Below are 23,051 nucleotides of genomic sequence, written 5' to 3'. Positions count from 1 at the left end.
TTAAGGCATCAAACAACCAAACTTACAAATGAACACGTGAAACAAAACCAACTTGCTCACAATCCATACCCTGGATGCTATGAAGAAAAGAAAAAAAAAAAGGACTTAGAATGAATGAGGTTTACAACAGAACAAAACCAACTACAACACAAAAAAACACATACAAGTAAAAATAAATAGAAAAAGGAAAACGTAAAACCACAAAAAGAAAAATATATAAAACCTTATACATAAGAATTTTCTAAATACAGAATTACACCAACTTAAGGAAGAAATTAATAATTACAAAAGCTTACATTGCAAAACACAAACTTCAAATAATTCTATGAGTCAATGAGAGCTGGGGACAAAAATCCATTAAGAGGCTTTGGGAAAAATAGTTACTGATATCCAATGTTCAATATTTAGAAACTCTGTATTCTCACTTTTCAAGATGGCTCATCAAAATAATGGAGATGACTTATACACCTAATATGTATATACTGCATCCTTGGCCTCCAGAATTTCAAATGGTGGATTTTTTTTCAAAAGGTGCATGAACCTGTATTAGATCAAATTACAAGGCATATTTATACTACTAAGAAAGAAATACTGAAGAGAGTATCTTGTTTCATCAACTTGATACTGACACTTTTTTAAAAGGTTGGGGACATGGCTCAGTGGTAGAAGCACTTGCAAAAACTCTCATATTTTTGTACACGGTTAGTAGAGGGAGATCTGAGGGTCATAGTACCCCCAAAAGGACTTTCCAATGTCAAAATTACTATTTCCAAAATATTTTTTTAAAGTTATCTCTTTCATCTTTATCCTCTGTGATTTCCAGGTGTTTTTGAATAATGTGAATGCAGAAGCTGATGAGGAGCCCTTAGTCTTTAATTAAGCCACACATTAAAAATATCTGTAAACTAGGCATGGCAGTTCATGTCTGTAATTCCAGCACTCAGGAAGCTGAGGCAGGAGGATCTCCGTGCATTCAAGGCCAGCCTGGGCTACATAATGAGTTTAAGCCCAGCTTAAACTGCATAGGGAGACTCTGTCTCAAAAAATTAAAAAATTATGAAATTATAAAATGATGTTACTCTTCTCATCAAGTTATTGTTTCAGTAAATAGTTTTTTGTTGTTGTTGTTTGTTTTTTTGGTACCGGGGATTGAACTCAAGTCCCTGCGCTTCCACAGCAGGCAACGAAACCACTGAGCTAAATCCCCGGCCCTCAGTAAATAGTTATTTTTATAAAAAATGGGATTTAAGTAACCATTTAATGCACTGTTCTTCAGAATGAATTACAAATAATTATTTTTAAAGTTTTCGGTTTCAATTTCTATAAATCAATACAACACATATAAATCAAAGCTCTTTAGGCTCAATAATGTTTTTTAAGAGTACAGAGGTCCTGGGACCAAAAGGCTTTAGTCTCACTGAAGGTGTAATAAGGAATAAGTGACCGCCCCCGCGCCCACCCCACCTCTTCCCATCTCTGCCTCAGAAGACCATCACTGCTATTTAGGTCACAGAAATTTGTAACAGTTTGAACCCTCTATTGACCAGTAAGGAAACAAGTCTGGTGGGGTAAGATTGGACAGGAAATGAAAGGCAAAGAAATTAAATGCTTCCTTTTTAGTTAGAAGGCTGCTATTCTGATTTGAAGGCAAAATTCTAGGCAATTAAGAAGAAGCTGTTTCAAAATTCACCTTCATGTTTAGGATGTAAGAAATGATTTATTGCTTTCACATTCTTCCCAGTTACCTGAAAACTCATTAAAAAAAAAACAACTCTAAACTATTCTGTACAAGAACTAGGTTCTCAGGTTAATAAGCTTATCTTCAACGGAAAGTTTAAATCATTTCATACTACCTTCATCCTCAAATTGTTCTACCAAAACTGATGCCTATGCAAAAAAAGGCCACACTTGCATATTAAAAAGAATGCAAGGCTTACTAGAGATAAGACAGAATTAATGTCCAAATTATAACCTTTCTCACAATTTCAGTAACCTATAAAGTAATTTTAAATTCGATCACCTCAGAGGACAACTTCTCAAGCACCAATCTAAACGAAAGAAAATCCTGAAAGCAGACATTTTACCCTCATAGCTACACCACTCAAACTGAGAAACAACTCAGTTTAATATAAGAGGATGGGCTGCATTAAGTTAACTTTAATTTGTTTAATATTACAAATTCTTTGTCATCAAAATATTTTTATAACTCAGTACACCAAGCTGCAAACGGCTACTTAACTGAACTATTGAGAAGGCTCTGGGTCCTCCAGCCTCTAGGTTGGTACCTAGTATACAAATTACTTCACTTTTCAGTTATGTTTAGCATTTAGTCATCCTATAACACACTTATAAGAAAAATACCCACTGCTCCAATGCTACTTTTCATAAGGATAATTTAATGCTCTTCTGCTTACTCCTCTGCTTATTCCTCACTACAAGTAGAAGTAGTCCAAGAGTGAGGTCATGGAAAACAGCTTCCCTAGCCTTCAGAGACTGGATCCAGTGAGAATTCTAGGAAAAGCCTCTATTGGGGAATAAAACCCCAAATCTTCTAAGTCACACTTTAACATGAATTCAGCAATTCTGTAATGTTAGCATTTTAGTTCTCCCAAGAATTATACCACTAAATTAAATTTTTTGGAGGTTTTGATGTTATGATACAGATTTTCTCCAAATATTTAAGTTCATGATGCAGAATCATTAAATGAAAAGATCTTATCAAGGACAAAGGATAATTTTTCTGTCTGCTTTTATTTGTTTCAATGATTCAGACAGATGAGCTTTAAGATCTTATATTAGAGAAAACTGAGAACCTATTTTGCCCTTCCTACTTTGCTTAGTCCAAATTTACAATTTCTGGGCTGGGGGTGTAGCTCAGTGGTGGAGCACTTGCCTAGCATGAGAAAGGTTCTGAGTTTGATCCCCAGTACCACACGCACTGACAAGTTAAAATTTCTAATTCTGAAATGGTCTTCCACTTTTGGAACCAGCAGCAATGCAGTGTCCCCAAGGCAGAGATGACCTGTAAGAGCCTCTCTGATGATTCTTAAATGACAATAATAATTTTCTTTTACTCTGCCTCTTACTGCCACTATTCCTTGAAAATCAGCCACACTCTCACCTTAAGGGTCCCCTCTACCAGGATCACTTTATCCACATATCTACAGGTCCCTTTGGATCTTTTTCTTTACTCCAGTGTCATGTCAGTCCTTCCTCAAGCACCTTCTTTTAAAATTGCAAAACCTTATCTTCCCCATTGGCTCACACAATTCCAATCTTCCCTCTCTGCTTCTTCTCCGTAGTAGATTAAATGGTGAGGTAGATGCTCTGTTTTATCTACTTATTAGCTTTTTTGCTTTAAACATTTTTTTGTTTTGTTTCACTGTTGTATCCCCAGCACCTAGAACAGTGCTTGGCACAAAATAAGTGCTTACTAAACACTTGTTAGACATTTAATCCTCACAAACCTCCATATTCTATAACTATTCCTGATTTAAAGAGGAGAAAAATCAAAGCTCACAGATTAAGTAACCTGTCCAAGGGCACAGTTATTAGGAAGATGTAGAGCTAGGGTCTGCCTGACTTCAGAGACTTCCTGGCTCACCAATATTCTAGACTCCCTCACCAATGACTGTCTTTCATTGCTCTTCAATTTTAAAAAATCCACAGGAGCTATATCATTTGAATTCAGAGAAAATATATGCTAATAAATTAATCTATCTCTAAGCTCAAGATTCATTCTCCTCAAAGTGAGTGTTATTCACTCTCAAAAGATGTTGGGAAAGGTCAAGCTTGACAATGGGTTAGCAACATCATTTGTTCAGAAGCAAGGTAAAAAAAATGTTAAAGGTACTAAAATAGAAAGTTTTTTCCTTTCTTACATCTTTCTTGACTTGTCATGCTGTATATGTGCTGTTTCTAAGAAAAACTGAAATTTCAAATAAATTATTAGCACAGATTTTACCATTCACATTTATACTGTATGATGCCAATTTACCTGCAAATTACTAAAACTAGTGTGGGAACTCTTGTGAAGATCCAAGCCATGCCAGCCCTAGTTCCAACATTTTAGGACATAACCCAAATAACCCAAATCAAAGCAGAGAAAAGGTCAAACCTTGAAATTCTCAATAAAGCTGTGATTTGCCAAAATTTTATCTTCAGGACAAGCAATGGATCCACTGTATAAAAGCAACTACTTGAATGTGGACTCTTCCTTTTGCAATTTTAATCCCATCCACTTTACATCATTCTTTTTACAAAACACAAAACCATACTTTGAAAGACAACTGATACTGGACTAAATAAACAATTATAAATTTAATAAAACATTTAACTACTCAGAAAACCACGTCAACTAAAAATAATATAACCCCCAAAATGCTTGTCACTTTTTGTGAACCATTTTTAAGCCAAGCTATACATTTTTAATGTGCCAAGTATGATTCCATACTGATCTGTTACACATAAAAATTCTGGCAAATAAATTCAATTTTCAAACCACAAATATTTACTATCTTTTTCTTTCCCCAAATTAATCAGCAGCAAAAAGTGGAAATTAACATTCTTTACTGCTGATAAACTGACTCAAAGCACCTAAATGTTGTGATATTTTAAAAATAAGAATTATACAAATATTACATTAAGTGCCAAAAGTTGAAATTTTCTATTCATTTCTATATCTACTAAGAATACATAAAGAGATATAAATGCATTCATAAGCGCTTCAAGCTTCAAAAACAATATTCAAATGGGTAGAGATATTCAGGCATTCTATTCTCTAGATATGAAAAACAGACATTAAAATTAGGGCATATACATCTAAAAAGCATTTTCCAAATTACAATTTAATCAGATTAACAAAGGAAGACAAATTCGAAAAATGTAAGAGACTAACCAAAAGTAAGGTGTTAAATATTCTGAGTAAAAAAGGGAGCCTAAGCGGCCTATAAAGATGAAAAGCAAAGCCCAACAGTAACATTAAATTTGAGTTAAAGAATACCGTTATTTAAATAAGCAGTTAGCATTTTGTAGGAGGAAGGCCAAGCAACGTGACTATTATATATCTATCGATTCACAGCAGTGCTTTGCTATTCCGTACTTATTTGCTTACACTTATAATACAGAAATAAAGCAGCAGCAACAGTTAGCCACTACAACATTAACCACTCCGGCAAAGGTTACTTTAAAAACGGCCCTGCATTTCTACAACACTTTAGATTATTTTCATGTATATGACCTCATATAGTGTTCACTACCCTATGATGTATTACCGACTACATTTCACAGATAGAAAACGGAGGCTCGGTACGCGATTTTTCTCCATCACCCAGTCGAATCCAGACCTTCTGATTCCACGTTTTATACCTCGCATTTCGCATAGTTCTGTTTCAGACATAAATACAATTTTTAAAGGGAAGGAACGGGTTGGGGGAAAATAATCATGGTACCTGCAGCTGTGTGCTGCAAAAAATGGCTGAATTATGCTTCTTCCTTTTTCTCTCTCGCTCTCTCTGAAAAAAAATTGCATTTCAAACAATTTAAGTAAACTCAAAGACAAACTGGGTCCTGGCGTCTACCAAATGTTCGGCTCGGGTCGGTGCAGAGGGCCACGGGATCCGTGCCTCGCTCGGGGCCACGGGTGAAGCCCGGGCTCGGCGGGCAGGCCGGCGGCCAGGGGCGGCTACGCACCTCGGGGGTCCTGTCCAGCCTCTAGTGGACGGCAGTCTGCATCAGGAAGAAGGGGGCCGGCGGGCCGATCGGTGGGCTGGCGGGCGCCGGGACGGCACTCCGCAGGTTCCTCGCACGTCTACAAGGGGTCGCTCAGGCGGGGGGCCGAGTCTGCGCGCCTGCGACCCCCTTGGAACCAGTCCTGGGGAAGAAGACGGTGCAGCGCGGCTAGGCGCGGGGCGGCACGGCGTCGGGGCCGGCCTTGCAACGCCTGCCTTGCAACGCCAGAGCGTCACAGCGCCCGGCGGGGCTGGGCTGGAGGGCCGACTTGGGGCCACTGGCGGGAGAAGGGGCTCCGGGGCCACGAGAGGCGGCTGAAGCGCCAGCGGTAGCGACGTCGACGACGGCGTCTCCGGGCTTCTGCCCCGAAGCGCGCCGAGCCTCAGGATCACCCACGCCGGGGGTGGAGGAAGGCGGGAAAGGGGCGGGAAAGGGGCGGGGCGTGCGGGGCCACGAGCCAGGGGCCGCTCCGGGCTTCGCGCCCCCTGCGGGCCGCGGGAGCCGCCCGGGGCCCGCCCAGGGAGGCGGGGTCGGCCGGCAGGGGGCCCCGGTTCGCTGTGGTCTGGAGGAGGAAGCCCGCCACGCTAAGACGGGGCGGAGGGTGGGAAGCCGCAGGGTGGAGAGTAGGCCCAGGGTGGGCCCCTCGGCCCCTACCGGCGCCCCGAGGGGGCCAGCGCGGGGCCTGGCGGGTGTTTACCTTCCCCCTGGTCGAGCGCCAATGCCGCCATCTTTCAGTCCCGCGCGCGTCACTTCCGGCGCCACGGGAGCGGGACCGAGTGTGGGAACCGGTTGGGGGAGGGCTGTCCCGAGTCCGCGGCGCTCCGCGTCCCCGCCGCCGTCCCGCCCCGGCAGCCCGGCCCCGCGGCCCCGGCCCGACGCGGCTTCCTCCGCAGCGCCGCTGCCGCCGTCGGGGCTGGGGATGCTCAGCGGTGCATGTCCCCACTGAGCAGCCCCTGTCCGCCTGCACGAGCGGTGGGCCCCGAGCCACTTAGGTGCACCCACCGTGGACAGGTTGAGGGATAGGAGGCCCGGGAAATGTTTTGCATCTTGCACACGTTGCGATGGGAAACCGGGGACAAGGAGAGAGCTTTGCCGTAGCTCCCTCTTATAAAAGTAGATCTGCGCCAAATGACATCATTTTTTGTAAGGCAACTTGCAGTACGTTATTGCGTCACAGTTCCACTTGGATTATTGTATAGCAATTACACGTTTCAGAAATAAATTTCCCAGAGTTGGAAAAAATCATTTAAAATGGCATATCTTCATCTCACGAATAAATGCCGGATCTAAAAACGCTGTTCAGTTTCTGATTGCAACAAAATAAGCAAGAAGGAACATTCAGAGGGCAGGAATCTTTGTTGTTCATTTTTAAATCGGCTATAGAATTTTAGCTAATGATTTTTATATTTTATTTAAGAATAAAAACACACTAGGACTGTTTTGTAAAATTACGAAATCTCTTAGGAAAAGTGTAGGTGTCAGAAATATACAGTTGGAAGATAATGGTTCTACAACTAACCCTAAATTAGGTCACCCATTGCCCGTTTCTCATCTTAGCAACTGAGGTATTTCTGTGTCCCCCCTGCTGCCACTCCCTGCCGTCATTTTCTCTCTAGACCTATATCCCGATGAACTTTCAGTGAGATGTGTGGTTAAAAGCGATCATTATCTCTTTCTAGCAAACTCGAACATGCCATGTTTCCCAAGAGGCCAAAATAGCACATGGTGTACTGTTTTGCTGAAGTAGACTACATCGTGGGAAAAAATAAAGTAAGAGAATCGTTTTAATCTTATGGAAATAGGAAAATAAACTTCCCTTTACTCGCTGAAACTATAAAATGAGGTTTTGAAAATCTATAAACTGAAATTCCCAAGTTGTTCACATTCTTTCCATCTTTTCCAATAGCCCTTTAAACATATTTATGTTCACTATTGTAAAATCCTTGCTTGTTGTGTTTGTATCTGTTATTACATATCAAATTACCTCAGACTTTATCACCTTAAAACAACGAATTTAAAACTTAGATCATAAGGGATGGAGCTGAACCTCAGCGGTAAGGTGCTTTGCCTAGCATCTCCAGTCCCCAGCACCATGAAAAAAAAATGAAACAATAACATAAACTTAAAAATCGCACAGTTCAACTTTCGAACAATTGTTTTTGGTTTTTTTGTTTTGTTTTGTTTTTGGTACCGGGGAAGAAACTCAGGACCTTGCACTTGCAAGGCAGGCTTGGGGCCACTAAGCTAAATCCCTGGCCCTGAACAATTGTTTTTGGACATCTGAATTTTTATTTTTGTACATTAATGGACATATTTTGAGTTACACATTGCTCTGTGGAGGGGGGTACTGAGGACTGAACCCAGGGCCTTTGCACTGAGCTATATCCCCTGTCCTTTTTATTTTTCAATACAGGGTCTCAGTAAGTTGCCCAAGCTGTCCTTGAACTTTCCAGCCTCCCATAGTGCTGGGACTGTGTGCACATCTGGCGGAGCTACACAGTACTACAGTATGTTTCACTGTCCTTCCTTCCTCATTGGACAGGAACTGAAGTGCTTCTGTGACCTGTGTAGCATGTGTAGGAACAGTGAGTGATGCCAAGGGATTGTGATCCCTGACACCTCCTATTATGACATTACATGATCTTCTGTGTGGCTCTTCATATTTCATTATGTCCAAAGTTTGCTCTTTGTTTGGATATTTATTCTTTCTGAAACCCAGCCATGTCTTTCAGTTCATCTATACACAGTATTTACTATGTAGACCCCCACACATACATGTTATCAATAACTGTACTGCTGCTTTGGCTTTTTTGTTCTGTGGTACTGGGGAATCAACCTGGTCCTCGTGCATTCCAGGCAGGCTCTCTACCACTGACTACTCCCTGGCCCTCACATTTTTTAAAAAATGGAATGTGTCATATACAGAAAGTCTAGTACCTTAAGAGGACATTTTGCTCCTTCAGTATTAAGGAGAATAAAACTCTCTCAACTGAATAACCTCTCCAGCAGAAATTCTTGCCTTCGGCCAGCCAGGTGTTGGTTAACAACAGTGGTGATCTGAGAAATGCTCAGCAGGCATTTCCATTGGTAGGTGGTGCTCGGACTTCCTAGAACGGACTTACACAAACCCAAATGCTGCAGGTCAGTTATTCAAGGCGCCTCTAGATGCAATCAAGAGATTCGGTACAAGGCTGCTGCCAAGGTAACACAGCATCATGTTTTACAGTCACCTGTTTTTATACACAGGAGTATAGAACAATGATAAAATAGAATAGCAAATACACAAACCATTAGCACAGTGGTTTATTATCATTCTCAGGTATTGTGTACTGTACATCTTTCATAGGACCAGCAGCGCAGTAGGTTTATTTACACCACCATCGGCACAAACACCTAAATGGTGAGTGCACTGAGCCGCACCACATTGGGCTACATGGCTAGGCAAAAGGACTTTTTCAGGTCCGTTATAATCTTAGGTGACCACCTGTCACAATCTGACCTTGACTGAAATGTGCTTCTGCGGCACAGGTCTGTAGTACTTTTCCCACCAGTTGTTGGAAAGTAATGGGAGTTTCCTAAATACCTTGAGGCCATTGTGTCACAATGGAAGAGACCCACAGGGCAGGTGGAAGCTATCTTTTCTTAGCTCTCTAGCCAAAGAATTTGCTAATACACATTCCTCAATTGCTTTTTAGCCAGCAAGAAGTCTGATGTCCAGAGGTGAGTTAGAGGCTTTGGAATGTTGGTGTTGGAAGATTTCCTCCCAGGAGCTCTGAGGATTTAAAATACTATATTCTCTCTGGGTGTGGCACATCCCTGTAATCCCAGCACTTGGGAGGCTGAGGCAGGAGGATTGCTGCCAGTTCAAGGCCAGCCTGGGCTACATAGTCAGTTCAAGACCAGCCTGAACTATACGGTGAGACCTTGTCTCAACAAAACACAAATAAAATACAATACTGTAGTCCCTCTTCCTCTCTCCTTTATTTTGTTGTTTTGTGTTTTAATAAGTTTGACCCAGGGATGGTGATACACACCTGTAATACCAGCAGTGGGAAAGCTGAGCCAGAAGGACCTCAACTCCAAGGCTAGGCTGTGCTACATAGAAATCTTGTTTCCAAACAAACAAAAATAAAAGGACAAAGACTGTGGTGGCACATGACTGTAATCTCAGCACTCTGGGAGGCTGAGGCTAGAGAGTCACAAGTTTAAACCCAGCATGGGCAATTTGGAATTTAGTGCTTTAGGGAAACTCTGTCTCAAGGTGGGGGGGTTGGGGGGGTGGCTCAATCCCCATTACATACATACATTCCTACATACAAATTGAAGCTTTGAGATGTGATGAACACAAACCTGTAATATGAGCTATTCAGGAGACTGAGGCTGGATGGAGAACTGCAAGTTCCGGGGCCAGCCTGGGCAACTTAGCAAGATCCTGTCTCAAGAATAAGATAGAGCCAAATTAAAACTCCTTTTAAAAAAAGAATAAAACAAAAAGGTGGGAATGGCCTGCCTCTCAAGTGCAAGGACCTGAGTTCGATCCCTGGTACCAAAAAAAAAAGGGGGGAGGTGGGAATGTAGCTCAGTGGAGAGCACTTGGCCTAGCATGCATGAGGCCCTGGGTTCGATCCCTAATACCTCCAACAAAAAAAAAAAAGCGAAATCTAGTCTATGATAGTTGTCATAGTAATAACTTTATAGGTAACTAATACCTCACCAATCTAGGAGAATGAGAGTGATAGCTTCAACAAACTCTAATAAAGCTGTGCATGCATTCTTGTTCCCCTTGAAAATTGTCTTGCCAAGGGCTGGGGATGTAGCTCAGTGGCACCGCGCCTGCCTGGCAAGTGCAAGGTCCCAAGTTCGATCTCTGGCACCAAAAAGAAAAGAAAAAAATTGTTTTGCCAAGCACTCAATAATACCTTAGCTGTTCAGAAATTTGAAGGCATGTTGTGGGATCCAGTCTACCTCAGACCTTCAGGGTCCACTGGTATCCTCAGAATCAGTACCAACTTCTGCAGATCCACACCAAGCCCTAGACACCAACATAGTCTAACATGACGGTTGCTATCATCCTAAACATTATATCTTGGTTTCTATCCTAGATAGAATCTTTTGAAACACAATCTGGGGGTGCCCAAATTTTCCAGCCTTTTATGTTCATTAACAGCCAAGTAGAATAACTTAGGGGCTGACAGTATAGCTCAATGTTAGAACATTTGTCTACTATGCATGAGGCCCTGGGTTAGATCCCTGGCACAGCAATAATAATATTAATGATAATAATGAGAGCCCTTATGTTCCATGACTAATGGGAAAGTGGTGTCTATCCGAGTTGGAGGATTCCTGCCTGGTGCTTAAACATGGTGGTCATTGCTGGTTATTTTTCACTTAGACTGGCTCCTCTTAGCTTCCTTGTTATCCTCTGGCTTCTGGTCTCTCACTACCTCTCTGCATTCCCCAACTCTCTCTCTCCACCTCACTTTCCTAGGCAAAGCAAAAACTTAATCACACAGACCCTGCTGGGGCGTGGTGGCACATGCTTGTAGTGCCAGCACTTGGGAGGCTGAGGCAGGAGGACTGCCATGAGTTTGAGACCAGCCTGGGCTACATAGTGAGTTCAAGGCCTGCCTGAACTGCATAGTGAGACCCTGTTTCAAAAAAAGAAAGAAAGAAAAAAATAAAGAAAAGAAATCACACATCAATTTCAATTTCTTTAAACAGATCATGACTTTTAGAGACCTCTACACGGGGATTTCCTGACTGGCCATCTCTGAATCACATCTATAGTCATTTGGTGGGAACTCTTGCTTCCTATCTGCCCTTTTCCCCTTCTCCAATCCCACCAGGCCCAGGTCTATCCCTGAGGCCCAGCTCTAGAGGACAAAATCCCTAAACATCCGAAAGGTAAGTGCAAACACAAGACAAAACAAAACAGCCTGCAAAGGGGATGTGCACGGAATAGAGCATGCCTGAAAGATGTACATTTGTATTACTTCACTAGGACAGAGAGCGAACCCTTGTTTCCCATCTGCCCTCTTCTCCAGTCACACGGTCCAAGTCTATCCCCTGGGCCAAGCTCAGGAGACTGAATCCCTAAAGATCCAAAGGTGGGTGCACACATAAAATAAGGCAAAGCAAAGACAACCTTCGAAGGAGTCGCTCCTGGAACAGGATGTGCCTGAAGTATGTACATTTGTATTATTTCACTAGAACATGGAGCTCCCCAAAGAAAACAAATTCACTTGAAGCGTAGCAGAGTGGTACAAAATGTAATTTAGTGACTTAGGGAGACCTATCTCAAGTCAAGACAACAATTTTTTTTAAAGGGATGGGGATGCAGCAAAAAAAAAAAAAAAGAGTGGGGGTCTGGGTATGTAGCTCTGTGGGAAACCCTAGGTTTAATCCCCAGTACTGAAAAACAAAAACACCTTGATTTATGTCTACATGGCTGAGAAGACGCAACATGATTTGTCCTTGGAACTGAGCACTTCACTCTTTCTCTTCCAGCCCCAAAGCCCTAGCAAGCAAATACGGGCTGGCAGTTGTTAGAATAATTGCATGCTCCCTTCCGCCAACCATGAGGGGCTCAGAAACTTTCTGACCTGGTCTCTCAAGAGTCTTCAACGCATTAACAAGAAATTAAAATGTAAAAAAGAGTCTTCAATACACTGTGACGGGTTTAGGCAATGTGGGGGGTTAGGACATAATCCAGGCTGGGAAGAGTCAGACAGTGACCTGGGAATCCAGTCCAGAGAGAGGGGAGAGGGAGAAGAGGCACAAAAGGCATCCACAGAGCTGTGTGCTCCAGGCTTTGGCAAAGACAGCAGGCGCATTAGAGACACGCTGAGAACTGAGCAGGGTTACAGCTTGGACGGAGGGAGGGAGGGACAAGGAGAGAGAAGGAAGCCAAAGGTCAGATGGCTTCTGGGGGTAGACGGGGCAGTCAGGGCTTCCAGCCACCCCTGTGATTACCATGGTGAATAATCCTCATATTGTTGCATTTTTATTCATGTTTAATTTCATAAATGACTAGTTTGTAATGTCCTGCACTCATTTACGTATTCATTCCATAAGTACTGTATTTATGAGCACCTACTACATGTCAAGTCCTGTTTTGGGGGGGTTGTTGTTGTTGTTGTTTTTGGTTTTGTTTTTTGGGTACCGGGGACTGAACTAGGATTCTTAGGGTTTCGAGGCAGGCAGCAGAACCACTGAGCTAGATCTCCTGGCCCTGCTTTGGTTATTCTGAGATAAGGTCTCACTATGTATCCCAGGCTGGTCTCAAACTCTTGGCAATCCACCTGCCTCAGTTCCCCAAGTCCTGGGATTACAGGCGTGTGCCACTGAGCCCAGCTTTCAAATCTTGTTCTATGCACTGGGGATCTATCAATATACAAAACATGAAAATCCTTGCCCTTTAATAGTTTACATAAGCCAGGTAATAAAATAAGCAGACTGTGTGGCCTATTTGAATGTGCTAAGTGCTATGGAATGGAGGGGGCATTCCATTTTTAACTAGGATGATGAGGATGGACAGTGTCATTTGAGCCTTGACTTGAGAGAGATGATAGACCAGACTGTACAAAGCCTTGTAGGCCTCTGTTCGTCCCTTTTCATTTTTCTTCTTTGAGACAGCATTTCTCTACGTTGCTCAGGTCGGGGTCCAATTTGCAATCCTCCTGCCTCGGCCTCCCAGAGTTCTGGGATTACAGGCCTACTTTACCACACCCAGCTCTGCAAATGTTCTGACTGCAGAGCCAACAGGATTTCCTGATATAGGGGTAAAGGGAAGAGAGGAGTCAAAGATGATGCCACAGTTTCTGGCCTGGGCAACTGGAAGGACGAATTTGTGACTAAGATGTGGAAGATCTCAAGAAGAGCAGGTGGATGGGAATAGGAGAGGAAGGAGAAAGTGCAAAGACCAGGTAACCACAATCCCACCAGGGATGGGGAGCCCTCCTGGAGAACAGAGGGAGCTCATCTAGAAGATCAGAGTGTAGGATGCTACTTGCTACTGAGTCGTTAAACACCCACTGCCAACATAAGACACGACCAATGTTATCATGTAATGGGAGGTACTTACTTTGCGTTTTTTCTTTTTTGTTTTCAATTTTTAGTTTTTATTGGTACATGTTTGCAGTACATAATTACACTCCTCATGGGGAGTTAATACACGTATGTAACACATCTTAATTCTTTTTTATCACCCTTTCTCCCTCTCCCTCCGCCCCCCTTCTCTTGGTCCTCTTCCCTTTTACAAAAGATCTGTCTCCCTATTTCCTATTATCTTTTATTTTGCTCTGTATTTACTGAATATACTTACTTTGAATCATAGTATTGACAATACCCCCTTGTGAATGAAATTTTTAAAAAGAGTACATTTTATTTTTTTAAAATATATATATTTATTGGTACATTTTAGGTATAAAATACATTTACATTTATCATTGGGTGTTTGTACCAGAACATGATGCATCTTAGTTTTTATTTTTTCTCCCATTACCTGTGCACCCTTCACCCGCTCCACCCTTCCCTATCTACACAGAGTTTGATTCCATTTTTTTTCTCATAATTTTTTCTTTCCCTTCTTCCCTTTCCCCTTTCCCTTCTACCATCCCCAAACCCTTGAACCTTTTCAATTATCAATTGTTCATTTTAATCATTTTCATCCTTATTTACACTTTCAATTTCTCACACTAGAGAAACTATTCGGTATTTGCACATGTGTGTCCTATTTATTTCACTTAAGAGTATGGCCTCAATATGCATTAATTTAGCTATAAATGTCTCTAGTTTCTCATTCTTTATGGCTGAGTAGTACTCCATTTTATAAAAAAACCACATCTTCTTTATCCAGTTTCCAGTCGATGGGCACTTGGGCTGTTTCCAAGCCTTAGCTATTACAAACTGTGCCACTATAAACATAAGTGCACATATATCGCTGTGGTATGATTCTTTTAATTCTTTGGGGAAGATTCCCAGTAGGGGAAAAGCTGGGTCAAATGGGACCTGTAGCCCTAGTTCTTTGAGGTATCTCCATACTGATTTCCACAGTGGTTGCACCAGTCTGCACTCCCACCAACAATGGAGAAGGGTTCCTTTCTCTCCACACCCCCACCAGCATTTGTTATTGGTTGATTTCTTGACAGCAGCCATTCTTTGTGGGGTGAGGTGGAATCTCAATGTTGTTTTCATCTGCATCTCTCGAATAACCAGTGATGTTGAACATTTTTTCATATATTTACTTGCTGTTTTTACTTCTTTGTCTGAGAAATGTCTGTTCATTTCAGATGCCCATTTTTGAATTGGGTCTTTGAATTTGGGAGGTCTGATTTTTTTCAGTTCTTTATATATTCTTGATAGTAGACCTTTGTCTGAGCTACAGCTGCTAAATATTTCTTCCCACATTGTAGGTTGTCTCTTAGTTCTGTTGGTAGTTTCTCTTGCAGTGCAGAAGCTTTTTAATATGATGAGATCCCAGTTGTTGATTCTTTGTGCTAGCTCCCGTGCTACTGAAGATTTGTTCATAAAGTCTTTTCCTATGCCAATGTCATCAAGAGTTCTACCTAACTTATCTTCCAGCAAGTTTAGTGTTTCTGACTTAATGTTTAGATCTTTAATCCACTTCGATCTTAGTTTAGTGCGCAGTGATAGGTATGGGTCTAGTTTTAATCTCCGACAGATTGAAATCCAGTTTTTCCAACACCATTTATTAAATAGGCTATCTTTCCTCCAATGAGGGTGGTTGGCTCCTTTGTCAAAGATGAGGTGACTGAGTATGTCTGGAGTTGTTTCTGCATCTTCTAATCTATTCCACTGATCTTCAGTAAAAAGAGTACATTTTAAAAACAAGCTAGGGCTGGGGATTTAGCTCAGTGGTTCTACTGCCTGCTTTGCAAGCCCAAGGTCCCGAGTGTGATCCCTGGTACCAAAATAAATAAATAAATAAATAAATAAATAATAAAAAATAAAAACAAGCTTATCATGTTTTGTGCTCATTATAAATCAATTTTGAAAACACTATGCTTCAGAAGCCTCAAAATTCAAGTTATATATCAAGAAGTATTTACAACATTACCAAGGGGCTGAGTGTAACTGGAGCAAGGACTGGGCCTTGGGGAGCACAGTATGAGGAAAGTCTTCAGAAGAAGATAGGGAACCACCAAGAAAATACAAAAGTAGACTGGGAGATAAAAGTAAGACAGAGTGTACTATGGTAAGCAGGATAGAAGAGTTTTGCAGTTGCTGAACACCCACTGTCAATGAAAAACAGAATGTCACCATTGTGACTGACTGCATTTACTTTGAAACACAACATAGATGGTGCCTATTCGTAAACAAAAATATTAAAAAGAACAACCCTTAGTCTGGGATGCAGCTCAGTGGTAGAGCACTTGCCTAGTATGCACAAAACCTTGGGTCAATCCTAGCACCACAGAAAAAAAATTAATCATCTTTAGGAACTTTATGTTTTCAATTAGCAATAATCACGGCTCGGATAAGCATCACTGTCTATGATACTGCTACTGCGCAAAGCTTAGGCACTCTATGGCCAATGAAAAATAACACTATACTTTAGAAGCCTCATGATACAAGCCACATATTCATGAATCCTGCACTTCAGATGTGGAGGCAAACATACACACACACACACACACACACACACACACACGGCAAGTGTGAGTCCCAGAGTTCAGGGGTAGTAGCCATGAAGAGTTGCTATGCGGTGATACACAATGGTTTTTTCTTGTTTTGGGGTTTTTTTTTGGTACCGGGGATCGAACTGGGTCCTTGCGCTTGCAAGGCAGGCAGTGGAACCACTAAGCTAAATCCCTGGCCCTAACAATGGAAGGAAATAGAAAAAAGCCTCTAGTAATTGCTTCTGCCAGCAGCAGAACTTTAGGGTTTGGGAACTGTGGTTAAGGATAGAAACAGGATTGAATGTAGGTTCTGGGGTTATTTATTGGTGCGAAACAAACAAACAAACAAAAAACTAACTTTTAAAAAACGGTAATCGCATAACTATCTCAAGACAGAATTTCTTTGTAGACACAGGGCAGGAGAGGGACTTGAGGGGAGTCAGTTTGGGCACCTCAGCATTGGTTGGGGGAGCTGCCAGAAAGCAGGGGATAGCTTTGCATATGAATGTTGCCCGGGCCTGGCAGAAGGGGGTACTGCCTCAGTGAGGGATAGTAGAATGGTAGGCACAGGCCAGGCAGATACCCTCTGGGGTTGGAGGTCTCCGTGCTGTCAGATAAGGTTCTTCCCAAATTCATCTGTAGATTCAAAATTATCAAGCCGGTCCTAGTGGCGCACATCTGCAAGAGGATCCCTGAGAATTCAATGTCAGCCTGGGCTATGTAGTGAGTTCATGGCCAGTCTGAACTACATAGCAAGACCCTGTCTCAAAAGACAAAACAAAACAAAACAAACAAAAAACCAAAATGATCCCTATCAGGCTGGGAGTATAGTTCAGTGGTAGAGTTTGTGCTTAGCATGCACAAGGTCCTGGGTTCAACCCCTAGCACCAAGAAAAAGAAAAGAAAGTAATTCCTATTTAAAAACCAACAGGAGGGTGCTGGGGATTTAGCTCAGTGGTTCTGGCGCCTGCCTCAAAAGCGCAAGGTCCCGAGTTCGATCCCTGGTACCACAAAAAAAACAAAAACAAAAACAAACAGGAATAGCTAGAGTTTCAGTATGGCAGAATGAAAAAGTTCTAGCTATCTGTTGCACAACAATGTGCATACAGTTAGTACTACTGCATTGTACACTTAAAATGGGTGAGGATAATAAATTTTATGCTTTTTTTTTTTTACTACAATTAGAAAATGAAACTAGCAAGTTTTTTTTTACACAAATTGACAAGCTGATCCTAAAATTGATATGGAAATGCAAAGGCCCTAGAATGGCCAAAACATAGGGCTTACATTTCTTGATTTCAAAATGTAAGCCAGGTGTAGTGCTGCATGTGTGAAATCCCAGAACTTGGGAGACTGAGGCAGGAGGATCCTGAGTCTGAGACCAGCTTGGGCTATATAGCAAGTTCAAGGCCAGCTGGGACTACAAAGTGAGACTTTGTTTCAAAGAAAGAAAGAAAGAAAGAAAGAAAGAGAGAGAGAGAGAGAGAAAGAAAGAAAGCGAGCAAGCAAGCAAAACCTTCTCCCAAATAGTATAAAACTACAAAAATCAAACACTGTAGTACCAGTAAAAGGATAAACATATGAATCCCAGCACTTGGGAGGCTGAGGCAGGAGGATCGCTGCAAGTTCCAGGCCAGCCTGAGCTAGTTCAAGGCCAACTTGAACTATGTAGTGAGACCCAGGTTAAAAAAAAAAAGTGATAGACATATGGATCCATGGAACAGAAATGAGAGTACATAAATAAACTTTTAATTTGGGGTCTATTTATTTATTTATATTATTGTCATTGTTGTTACTATTATTATTTCAGTGCTGGGGATCAAACCAAGGCCCTCACACATGCTAGGCAAGCCCTCTACCATGGAGCCCATGTCAATTGACTTTTGACAAAGGTGCTAAGGCAATTCAATAGGGAAAGGATAGTCTTTTCAACAAATTGTGCTAGTACTGCTGGATATCCACATGCAAAAAAAAAAAAATATGGAGTTACATCTTCACCTCAAGCCATACACAAACATTAACTCAACCGAGCTAAATGTAAGAGCTAAAACTATAAACCTTAAGAAGAAAACAAGAGTAAATCTTTGTGACCTTGGGTTAAGTGAAGTGTTCTTAGATATGATACCAAAAGAATGCATGAAAGAAAAAATAATACATAAATTCAACTTGACCAAAGTTAAAAACTTTTGCTCTTCAAATACAACAATAAGCCAGGCATGGTGGAGCACACCCGCAATCCCAGCTACTTGGGAGGTAGGAGGATTGCAAGTTTGAGGCCAATCTGGGTAATTTAGTTCACTTAACACAATCCTGCCTCAAAATAAAAATTTTATTTTACTTTATTATGGTACTAGGGGTTGAACCCAGGGCCTTGTGCATGCAAGGCAAGCGCTGTACCAGTGAGCTACATTTCCAGGCACAAAATAAAATTTTTTAAAAGGGCTAGGGGTATAGATTAGGGTGAAGGCCCTGGGTTCAATCCCTAGTACCACAAAACAAACAAAAACAACAACAGAACTCCAAATACACTGACAAGAAAGCGGAAAATCAAATTACACATTGTGAGAAAACATTTGCAAATTATATATCTGATAAAGGATTTGTATTCAAAATGAAACCTCATTAATCTATATAACCAAAATAAATGTGAATAAATGTGAGCCAGATGCAGTGGCACACGCCTGCAGTATCAGCTCTTGGGAGGTTGAGGCAGGAGGACTGCCTGAACTACATAGCAAGACCCTGTCTCCAAAAAAAAAAAAAAAAAGATGTGAACCAATAAAAAGGACTTGTATTCAGAATATAGAGAGAAATCTCACAATTAAAAATAAAAAAATAAGCCTGGGTTGGGAGTATAGCTTAGTGGTAGAGCATGTGTGAGGCTTTGAGTTAAATCCCCAGTACCACCACCAGCATCAGCAATGAAAAGATGGGCAACCCGTCTGAATAGGCATTTTACCAAAGAAGAGATAAGAATGGCCAATAAGCCCATGAAAAGATGCCTAGGCCGGGCCTAGAGCATTAGGCCGATACAAATTACAACCACAGGCACTAGAAGGGTCATAAACGTTGGCAAGGATGTGGTGAAGCTAGAGCCCTCGCACCTTACTGGTGAGAATGTAAAAATGGTGCAGCCTTTTGAGGAGTTAATTTTACATTTTGTCCCAAATGGCTGTTGAATTCATTTGCTTGATCAGTAACAGTCCTGGTAAAAGTTAGTTAACCAGAGCCGGGGATTTAGCTCAGTGGCGCCGCCGCCTGCCTCATAAGCGTAAGGTCCTGAGTTTGAGCCCCGGTACCAAAAAAAAAAAAAAAAATTGCCAGCAAACCAGCCGGGCGTGATGGCACACAAATGTAATCCTAGGAAACAGTTTAAATGTATCTCAAAATATTAAACATATATTTACAATACGATTAACCAATTACACTAGATATATACCCACAGACATGAAAATGTTGTCATAAAAACTTGTACACAGCTGGGGGTTTAGCTCAGTGGTGCCACACCTGCCTCGCAAGTGCAAGGTCCTGAGTTTGATCCCCAGTACCAGAAAAAAATATATATATAGCAAAAACTTGTACACAAATGTTCATTAGCAGCAGCATTATTCACAATGGCCCCAAAGTAGAAACAATCCAAATATCTATTAATTGGTGAATGGGTCAACAAAAATGTGTTATGTAACTGCTCAACAATAAGAAGGATGGGCTGGGGATTTAGCTCAGTGGTGCCGCCACCTGCCTTACAAGTGCAAGGTCCTGAGTTCGATCCCCGGTACCAAAAACAAAAAACAAAAAACAAAACAAACCAAAAAAAAAACAGTAAGAAGGAATGAACTGATGCGTGACACAAGAATGAACTTTGAGGGCCGGGATATAGCTCAGTGGTTCCGGTGCCTGCCTTGCAAGCTCAAGGTCCCGAGTTTGATCCCCAGTACCAAAAAAAAAAAAAAAAAAGAGAAGAATGAACTTTGAGGGCCAGAGACATAGCTCAGTGGCATCACACCTGCCTGGCAAGTGCAAGGTCCTGAGTTCAATTTCTGGTACGGGGTGGGGGGGGAGAATAAACTTCAAAACCCTTATGATAGGGCCAGGAATTTAGCTCAGTGGCACTGCGCCTGCCTCACAAGTGCAAGGTCCTGAGTTCAATTCCTGGTACGGGGAAGAAAACAAACAAACAAAAACCCTTATGCTAAGTGAAAGAAGACATATTGAAAAACATCGAAGATTGGGATTCTGTCTAAATTAAATGTCCAGAAGAAGGAAATCTTTAAAATGGGGAGTCCATCAGTAATTGCCTGGGGCTGGAGATGGAAACAGTGATTAATTGAAAATAGACACCAGGTGCTGGGCAGGGTGCTGCACACTTGTAATCCCAGCACTTGGGAGGCTCAGGCAAGAGGACCGCCGCAAGTTTGAGGCCAGCCTAGGCTACATAGTGAGTTCAAGGCCTGCCTGCACTACATAGCAAGACCCTGTCTCAAAAAACAAAAACAAAACAAAACGCAAAAAAGAAAAGAAGGAGCACCAAGTATCTCTTTGGTGTGAAGGAAATGTTTATAATCTGTATTATGGTGATGGTTGCACATGTCTGTAAATTTACTAAAACTCATTGAATCCTATACTTAAAAATCAGTGAATTTTTGTAAAATATAAAAGCAAACGCAATAAATCTGATTTTTTTTTTAGCTGGGGTCCTCTTTATATTGTCCAGATTGGCCTAGAACTCACCATCCTCCTGCCTCAACCTCTGGAGTAGCTGGGATCACAGGTGTGGGATTATAGCTGCCTAACAAATCTGACTTTTAAAGAGTGTATTCATACTTTGTTCTGAATCCCAGCTGTACTATTTACTAGATGTGGGATCTTGTATATGTTATTCAATCTTTCTAGAATTTCATTTCCTCACCAGTAAGATGGGAATAATAGTCTCTACTTCATTGGATTGTTGGGAGGATCAAATAAAGTTAATATGCGTTTAGTTTGGGCCATAATTGTTAAGTTGTTTTTTTTTTAAAGAGGTGAAGTCTTGCTATGTTGCTGAGGCTGCCCTTGAGCTCCTGGGCTCAAGCAATCCTCCTCAGCCTCTGGAGCTGGATGAGATTACGGACTTTCAGTATTTTTATTAATAATCATTATTTCCTGTAGTGTTTCTACTTCCAATAGGTTTCTGACCATAAAGCATTTTATGTTCTATTTACTGTCAAAGGATTTGTTTGAGGTATAATTCACATATTTTAAAATTCATCCTAGCCGGGCATGGTGTTACATGCTTGTAATCCTACCACTTGGGAGGCCGAGGCAGGAGGATCACTGTGAGTTCATGGACAGCCTGGGCTACATAGTAAGCTCAAGGCCAGCCTGCAATACAAAGTGAGACCCTGTCTCAGAAACAAACAAACAGGGGCCGGAGATTTAGCTCAGTGGTTCCACACTTGCCTCACAAGCCCAAGGTCTCAAGTTTGATCCCTGGTACCAAAAACAAACAAACAAAAAACCCCCCAAAAAACCAACCAAACAAAAAAACAACCCCAGGGCCTGGGATTTAGTTCAGTGGTTCTGCCGCTCCCAAGTGCAAGGTCCTGAGTTGGATTCGAGGAACCAAAAAAAAAAAACCAACAACCCCCCCCCCCAAAAAACAAAATTCATCCTGTTAAATAAAACTGCACAATTCACTGGTTTTTAGTATATTTACAAAGGCTATCAACCATCACTGCTGCCTAACTAGAGTATTTTCTTTTTTTTTTTTCAGGGAGAAAAATAGACTTTATTTACAAGTAATAACATTTTAGAAAAGATCCATCCCTGACCCTTAAAAACCTTCCCAAGGTCGGGGATTTGGCTCAGTGGTTCCACCGCCTGCCTTGCAAGTGTAAGGTCCTGAGTTCGATCCCCCGTACAAACAAAAACAAAAACAAACACAAAACCTTCCCATTACTCCAAATTCCACCCCAGTGCAGTCCTGGGAAGGTGGGGTATGAGCTGCTACTGAAGGCTGCCCCTCCTGCCCCAGAGATCCAGGACCTGTCTGTCCTACCATCTTCTGGGCAGCTGTGCCCTTGGGTGGAGGGGACAGGTGGGACAGGGGCTCACACCAGGTCGTGCCCAATCCTGGGCTGCAAAAGGAAGAGCCTCTGCTAGGCTGAGCCATCAGCTGCAGGAACCAGAGCCTGCTAACTGGAGTATTTTCATGACCTCGATTTTTTTTTTTTGAGACAGTATCTCACTAAATTGCTAATTTGTCCAGCTGGGCTCAAATTGTCTATTCTCCTGCCTCAACCTCCCAGAGTGCTGGGGTTACAGATGTGCATCACCACACCAGGCTGGTGTAACGATTGAAAATGGAAAGGGATCTGGAGATGGGAGGAGACAGGAGGAAGAGTAATGGGAAGGGGAAATAAAAAAGATCAAGATATGATATATATATGTACCAATTTTCAGCAATGGATTTATTTTGTATTGTTTACATATGCTAATAAAAAACCGCAAAAAAATAGAAGGTAAAATAAAGCCAAATAAACACCTCCACCAAGTTCCAGTTTGTAGTTTCCACCAGCACTTAACCGATGAATGCACTTACTAAAATGTAACTTCCTATTTTAGGTAAATTGCTGTACCTAAAATTTACCATACAAAACTCATATTCAGTCCAGGCATTGGGTATATGCCTATAATCTCAGC

General features: G+C 41.8%; 1 protein-coding gene and 1 pseudogene across 8 annotated transcripts in view; both read right to left on the bottom strand.

Annotated features, from left to right (window-relative positions):
* Positions 1 to 23,051, bottom strand: part of Klhl15 (kelch like family member 15) — a 102,161-nt gene that overhangs the window by 39,687 nt on the left and 39,423 nt on the right. For 2 of the 8 annotated variants that reach the window (XM_087193619.1, XM_021250177.2), the window contains exons 1-2: positions 5,692 to 6,407; positions 27 to 77 (exon numbers count right to left, since the gene is read on the bottom strand). The exons of 4 other annotated variants lie outside the window; for them this stretch is intronic. The gene's annotated coding sequence lies outside the window, so the exon portion shown is untranslated. Of the gene's footprint in view, positions 1 to 26; positions 78 to 5,691; positions 6,408 to 6,427; positions 6,547 to 23,051 lie in introns of those variants that run through there. 2 more of the 8 variants (XM_004872224.4, XM_004872223.4) reach the window with 2 other exon arrangements.
* LOC147823249 (U4 spliceosomal RNA) lies at positions 16,157 to 16,268 on the bottom strand (annotated as a pseudogene).

Source organism: Heterocephalus glaber, unplaced genomic scaffold (genome assembly GCF_053883595.1).
Source record: "Heterocephalus glaber isolate CG9 unplaced genomic scaffold, H.glaber_assembly_v1.0 deba00001594, whole genome shotgun sequence".
Lineage (NCBI taxonomy): Eukaryota > Metazoa > Chordata > Mammalia > Rodentia > Bathyergidae > Heterocephalus > Heterocephalus glaber.
This window is presented reverse-complemented; position numbering and strand designations above follow the sequence as displayed.